Raw genomic sequence first — 8,336 nt, 5'->3', positions numbered from 1 at the left:
GCCCGTCATCAACCTGCTCGGATCCTGCACCCGAGCCTGATCCTGATCCTGATCCGGAACCTCCTCCTCCATGTCGCGTGGTCACCATGCTGAAAAATACACGCATAAATGTCAGGATCATACATACTCTCGAGAGGTCTAACACACTCTCCAAGTTTCCTGATTCTGTCTCAACCTTCCTTGATTCGAGTACGGATCCTCTGCTTCCAGTAGTACGGGCCCATACTACCTTCCACATCTATCCGTACTTTCCTCAAGGACTGTCTCGACTTCACCAGGTCCCTTAACCAATATCCCTTTCCATCTAGTCTCATCCCAGGCTTTCCTGGGGCACTCTCTGACCTACTCTCCGCCATCAGCTGCACTAGGAGTCCCTACTTCCCTTCCCTAACTAGCTTGCGAGTACTGTTAAATAACCGCTCACTAGTTAGTTAAAGTTAGCCAGCACCCCTTAAGCACAAAGCAAGCAACATTCGTGCATCGAGTAACCGCATCAGGTATGACCTAATCAGGCTATCCTATTGCTGACTAAACAGTCCTAGCATACAGCTAGATCCTTAGCCCTAATCTAGCATGCAGTTCTCAGAATCATATACATCAGGCATACAAGGCATCCTCCTAGATCCTTAGCCCTAATATAGCATGCAGTTCTCAGAATCATATATCATATAACTTATTATAACAAGTATGGGTATCTTGGTGAAAACTTACTTGAGCTCGGCTGGTCGCACGCATCACACACCTTGTTCTTTCTCAAAACCCTTTGACTCAGATTTTAGAAAACCATTTTCTTTGTAAAAATCTTTTAAATCCCTCGGTTGGAGTCCAGACACTCCCGAGGGTGTGTCCAAATCCCTCAAACCAGGGCTCTGATACCAACTTGTAACATCCCAATTTTCAAGTCCAAAAATTTCTTTTTAATTAACTGTCTCATATAAACATTCATAAGAAAATACTGTGAAAACACATCATCTCATAAAACAATGTATCATGTCTAAAAACCCAAGTCATAAAATAATAACATATCAGAGTACAATCCCAGAAGACTCCATGCGGAAATCATGTGTGTGTGTGTGATGCGCTGCTACACTGCCGGCTCCTTCCCCTTAGACGAAGAGGTACCTGAAACCCAAAACTAAAACTTTAAGCACAAATCTTAGTGAGTTCCCCCATCATACCACATACCATACAGACATATCGCATTCATACTGCCAGGCAATTCTGGGGTGCCCGACCTACCCAGTACGACCATTCTGGGGTGCCGACCTACCCGTGTCAATCCATTCTGGGGGGCTGACCTACCTATGTCAAGCCATTCTGGGGTGCTGACCTACCCTACGGTCCTATCAACCGAACCTCGGGGACTATTCCACCCCCTACTGCTACTATCACATATATCATAACGTAAACATATTGTCAGACGTTTCTGGGGTGTCCGACTTACCCTTCGGTCCTAACAACCGAACTTGAGGACTATTCCCTCCCTACTAGCACTATCACATATAACATAACATGCCAGCATATAATCATATCATCACATACTGTTAGACATATCTGGGGTGTCTGGCCTACCCTCCGGTCCTAACAACCGGACTCTACTACTGTGACATATGCATATCGTGCTAGCATATAACATATCAGGTGGTAGCAAACCTAGATGAATATCACAAAGACAATCATCCATTCTCTGTCTGGAAGGTAACTCACCTCGAACGAGTAGCTGCTGATAATCTGTGCGGAAATTCTCTGTCTGCTGTTGCTCCGGAAATCCTCCGGCTATAATCCCCACAAAACACTTAATCAGAGTCTGATATCTATTCTTAGGGTAAAATGACCATTTTACCCCTGACCAAGTCCAAGTCAAAGTCAAAGTCAACTTCCAGTTGACCCGACTCGCCGAGTTGGGCCGCCAACTCGTCGAGTCTCTATCTCTTCAACTGTCCTCATCCACGACCCTACTCGTCGATTTTAGCGACGACTCGATGAGTTCCTCTTCGATATGAACATCGAATGAACCTTCATCCGACTCGCCGAGTTGTATGAACAACTCGTCAAGTTCACCTTCATCTGATGAATAAGTTCTGACCTTGACTCGCCAAGTTGTATGAACAACTCGTCGAGTTCATCTTCAATCATAAGGAGATTGCCTTGGACTCGCCGAGTCTGTTCTAGCACTCGTCGAGTCCCATGAACTCCAGGTCTAAGGCTAAGTCCAATACATTGGGTCACTCCTTCGGACCTTCTAAAACCTTTCTAACACCCAACTGAGTTCTTTCGACCCTCAACAGACATGGGACTTTATGCCTTGGACTCGTCGAGTCCCAAGAACGGACTCGCCGAGTCGATAACGTCCACACCCTAAATCCTCGATTTCTGATGTACAACCTTTGACCAAAAGATAGATCCAAGCCCCTAATCTCGATCTAGCACGTAAAGTTTCGAACTTTACGCGCATGCATGGGACTTTTGAGCCTAAAAGGCTCTAAAATGGCTCTTATGTTGCATGGGGCCTTCCTTGAGTACAAAAGCAACCCAAATCTGCCTTGTGACCCCTCCCAAGACTTAGATCCGAAGTCTTGACCCCCAACCATGTTTGCAATCATGGTTGGCTACCTCATATAACTTAAAAAGCCATAATTCTTCCCCAAAAAGGGATCTAACAAACAAGGAAGCAAGGTACAGACTTTATACCTTTCAAAGACTGCAAATGATGAACCAAACTCGAATCCTTCAGCCTCCTCTTGATCCTTCTATGTTCTTCCTCCTTCCTTGAGGTCAAAACCCACAAAATCACTCAAAAGCCTTAGATCTTGCACCAAAACACTTAGGGTTTGCTATGGAGGGTTTCTGGGAGCATAAAAGGCGATGGAGGCTATATAAGGTTGTTTAAATAGGGTGCAAACCCTCATATTAGGGTTTTGTCCAGTCAGAGCCTACTCGTCGAGTCCGGGACCCGACTCGACGAGTCCATCACTTAAATCCTGCGTCTCATCCTGCTTCTACTCGGTGAGTTGGGCCTTCAACTCGCCGAGTTCTAGGCCGAAAATGCAAAATTACTTAAATAAAATACATACCAGGAACCAGGTGCAACAGAGCTGCTTAAACAACATAGAAGCGCTGGTAGGCCCTTGTGCTATCAGAAGGGAAGAAAATAAGAATAAGCAAAGCTTAGTCCATGAAAGCTAAATTTGAATTTGGTTTTGTCATAAGCCTTATCTTATGATTGTAGGTTGATGGATTCATATGGATGGGAACAAGTACACCATAAAATCTAGGTGACAAAGTTTTCGCTCTAATTCATGAAAATGATTATGAGGAAACACTTTCCCTAGAAGATTTTAATGATTTGATAAATTTCGTTTTGGTTAGTGGTTATGTTAATTGCGTTCTCAAATTCACAATATGATTACGACATCCCTTTTCATGGTTCGAATTATGAGAAATGGTAAGGAACTGTTTGAACGTTCAAGACTTATAGCTATAGTTTCTGAAAGGGTTTAAACACACACATATACTATCTAATGAAGGTGTATAAGCTTGAGAAGTCTAGATGAAGACTCATTGAATTATCACGTATAATAAATCTTAGTAAGAAATTCAAAAAGTATTGATTTCTAGAAGTTCAGTTGATTTCTGGATACATGTCAAAGCTAGTGGGAGCATAATTGTTGTGCTATTGAGAGCATAATTGTTATGCTATGTGTTCCAAGTTGGCAATACTGTTTTAATAGGAAACAAAGTTTACAAATTTGCAAGTTGCAAAGTTTGAAAGTTGTTTCGCCATATTAAAGCTTTTGGGGAGAGGGCGCTCATACTTCGTTTCAAATCTAAAAGTTTAGATTTAATAAAACTTAGTCTTGGACATATATGAATGTCGTGTTGAAATGATTCAACATAGGAAATTCGATATATGAAAATATTATAACAAGAGACTGATTAGACATGAGGTCATTATGAAAGACATTATGTGTCAACTCCCATATGGTTTGGGTATAGGATCGTTTACATATGCTATAATATTAATTTGTTTTGATTTTTCCGAATGCCTTGCGTATTGAGAAGGAAAAAGGACTAGAACTTGATGTGACTAAAGTTGTTAAACAACTATCAAGAACAGTCTAAGGTTTACTAAAGATTGGTGGCTTGTGGACAGTTGGAATTATAGTCATTGGACGGACCATATTGATATAATTCTGAGTGGAGGTGACTCTTGTTCAGAATTGATGGTCATATCGGAATATGGAAATGTTTCCAGAGAGGAAGTTGATTATTAAATCTACATGTGAGTAAGAAACCTTAATGCAAGGAAGGTGTTCAAGGAGTGTACCTTGAATTTGAAACTTATTTACTTTGGAATTGTTTTAGTAACAAAGTTCAAATGGTACATTCTGTAATATCGTTGGCTAAGTCTCTATGAATTTGAAGCTTTGACATCACAGAATGACAACGCATGTAAAGTTGGAATTCTAACACATTTAATAGTAACAAGATTTTGAAATTGTGAAGTGAGTATCATTGGAATAGTCTCTAATCGATCTATTCGCAAAGGAAGGACCATAGAGAGACATAGTATGCATGTTCATAACATGGCATGACTGATGTTTAATTCAAGTGTTTAGTTGATTATTTGAAAATTTATACAATGAAAAGGTCTAATGAATATGGTGATTAAATAATAAGAGTTTTATTTATATTCAATAGTTTTGAGACCATAATTAATTAGGTTATTATTGTGTTTCACTTCGCATGTTTTATTTCCTGAATAATTGGATTATTCAGACATCCACAGTTGCTCGCACTTTTGGAAGTAAGTAGCAAATTAAGAATGTCATGAATTGAATTGTAGATTGTCTATGGAGATTAGACATAGCAATGGTTTTGCTGCAATGTTCATGAGTACTTAGAAAATAGGGATTTTGAGTATTGAATTAACTCACGCTCAAAGAATTACTTGATGGATTTTTTCACGAGTAATTCTGAGACGATAATATCTTATATTATTGAAACCAAGATATATGAGTTGTTGTTTACAAGTGAGTTGTGCATTGATAATACATAAACACATCAATAACTTGATATTGTAAAATGTATTGTTGTGCATGATTTCATGAGTAAATAGTGCAAGCATATAAGTCGAAGTTTATCCATTCCTTTTGCCCTAATGGGAAAAGCGATATATGTGGGCCCTTCGATGATTTGATGTCGACATCTAAAGCACTTGGCCAAGCCTGGACTAAATTGATGTGTTCAATTGGTAGTCTGAATCGATCGTCATAAATCGGGAAACAAAACGTGGACAATGAGATTGATCATAATCTATTTCTCATGTCCATACGATATCTTGTAGAATGGACAAATATTTGATCACTTATCTTAGGACACATAACTGTTTGGATCAGAGTTCGACAACGACTTTTGGTATCTACAATTTGCTAGTCAATTCGTTAGTTATACTGGCAGTTATAGTTATTAGACTTATCTAAGTGGGAGACTGTTGTATTAGCTGTCTAAGCCATTAACTATAATTGGTATAAACTTGAATTGATGGTAGCATAATCCTTTTGGGTTGCCCTCAAACCTGGAAATTGAATAGGATGACTTTTAGAGAGAGAAGATTGATTTATTAATTTATTATTTGGTTAATAAATTAATTAGAAATCAAAATATATGATTTGTTAATATTTTATAAGAATAATATATTAATTAGAAATTGTAAAATTTAATTAATAATGAATCAAAATTAATTGGATTAATTTTGGGATTAATTAGATTAATTATAAGTAGGAGGACTTAAGGTGACAATGTTCAATAATTGAGCATTGAGCAATTCTAGAACCTGCCATATGGGGTGGACAAATTCTAGATGCTTTTTAGGGTTTCCTTGGGCTCTAAGGGTGACTTGGATGCCTTAGGGAGGAAGCTAAGGGATTAGGGTTATCTTGGAGATAACTGCCTTATCCAACACCTTCCCATCACTTATATAAACCCTCCTAAGGGTTGAATTTTGGCCATGCCTTCCTTCTAAGAGCTTTGGACAAAAAAAGTTTGGCTCCTTCCCTCTCTCTATAGTTTTCCTTGGTTTCTAGGGGTTGGGTGTGAGCCATAACTGACCATTGAGCAATTCTAGAACCTCCCATATGGGGTGGACGAATTCTAGATGCTTTCTAGGGTTTCCTTGGGATCTAAGGGTGCCTTGGATGCCTTAGGGAGGAAGCTAAGGGATTAGGGTTATCTTGGAGATATCTTCCTTATCCTGTTGGATTAGGTGTCTAAGCCTATAACTATAATTGGTATGTACTTGACCCGAGAGTAGCATGGTCCATTTGGGTTGCATATCATCAGGAAAATTTGATAGGATAGACTTTTGAGAAGAGGTTATTGATGTTTTATTAATATATTATAAGTTCTAATATATTAATATGAAATCATATTATTTAGTTAGTATTGATCAAGAATTAATTTGGAATTAATTTAGTGATCACAAGAGACTAATTAAATATATGGGATTTGATTGTGTAAATCATTCATTCTTATAAAGTGAGCTTATGATCCATAGTTCTTTATGTTGGGCTAAACCCATGAGGTGACCCATGGATACTCCATGGAGGTTAAAACCAATGGAGCCTAAGGAATGTGGAAAGTCATGCACATTAGGGTTTGCATGGTGTAACCCTAGTTGTGCCACACTATATAAGAAGCCCCTTGGTTGGTGAAAAGTGCACTAGTGATCTTTGGAAGAGTCATAGAGCCGATTTCTAGAGCAAGCCATTCTCTCTCAAGTTATCCTTTGTCCTAGGTGTGTTTTGATTCCATTTGAGGCATTCACACTATTGGTGCTAAGTTCTTAAAGGCCAAATACATCAAGGATAGCAAGCAATAATAAAAGGTATGTCATCTAACTAGAATTTTGTAGTATAGATACTCCATTGTATGCTAGTTCGGATGATGCTTTGGAATACTGAAAGTTTGCATGTATATTAGAGAAAACATAGATCCAAATCACTTAGGGTTGCATGTACACCTTAGGAGTGTTAGAATGCTCAAAACCCTTCAGTGGTATCAGAGCCTAGGGTTGTTTTCCATTATAATTGATGCTACTTGATTTCAAAGCTTGAAAAAATCGTTTTTCTGCTGTTTGAATAGTGGACTCGCCGAGTCCACTGGGGAACTCGTCGAGTCCCCTCACAAACCTGACCAACTCTTCGAATTTGTTCATACACTCGACGAGTTGGTGCTCCTGGATGCAGATTTTCGAGTTTTAAGGCTGGAATTGGACTAGGATCATTACCCTAAACTGTTTTTGAACTTATAAACCTTTTTTTGATGTGGTAATGATCATGATAATCCAATTTAAAAGATAATTGTCAAAGTTTCATGTTTTGTATTAGTTTATATGGTTAGGCTAATTACATGAAATTTGTTTGATATGAATTGTCTTGTTCTTATAAGTTTAATCTAGTTCATAGGCACATTATTTGATTTTCTTGTTAAATTTTTTTGATCTAAATGGTTTTGATGAATTCCATAACTTGTCCTCAAGTTATGGAAAATGAAAAGGTTTCTTTTTAAAGAGATCATTAAAATCATAGGTTATGAACTTGAAGAGTATTTTTCCTATAAATGGTTTTATGAACTCCATAACTTGTCCTCAAGTTATGGAATGTCAAAAGTCTTTTCATAAAACCTATATTAAACTCATAAGTTATGGATTTGAAAAGTTTTGGCAAATTTCAAAACTTGCCCTCAAGTTTTGGAAGTTGTAAAGTTTCACTTTTTGAATACTTTAGTTCCAAACCCTAGAATTCTAAAAGTTTAAAATTCAACCCTTATACTATTATAATATTATAGGTTTAATATTTATATATATGTATAAGAGTAAAGTTAGTCTTACCGTTAGTAGGCCTCATTCACGAAGCTGGTCTATAAGGGGGTATAAGGTTACTGCCTATAAAATGGCAGTTTAATGGGTGTCCACTTTCACCCACCGCTTCCTTGAATGGTGGAGGGTCGTTAGTCGAACGGGTTTGACATGAAATTTAAATTCTCATTAAAAGTATAATGAATATTACCAAGTAACTAAACACTTATAAATTCCCAATCTTAGTTACTTAGGAAAAATGTGAATTTGGTGCTAACCCATGAAATTGAACTTTTCACCTTGCTAAGTCATTAGTGGAGCGTGTATGGTTAATCGGCACACTAATTTGGGACTGACAGTGCGTGGAAAAGGGTAGCTTGATGTTAACCATAGATCAATGGAGCGTGTGTGGTTAACCAGCACATTGATTAGGTGGTTGTAACATTGGGTATACCAAGCTAATTTGTATGGTTATTCA

Source organism: Lactuca virosa, chromosome 9 (genome assembly GCF_052849685.1).
Source record: "Lactuca virosa cultivar CGN04683 chromosome 9, Lactuca_virosa_CGN04683_v6, whole genome shotgun sequence".
NCBI classification, from domain to species: Eukaryota; Viridiplantae; Streptophyta; class Magnoliopsida; order Asterales; family Asteraceae; genus Lactuca; species Lactuca virosa.
This window is presented reverse-complemented; position numbering follows the sequence as displayed.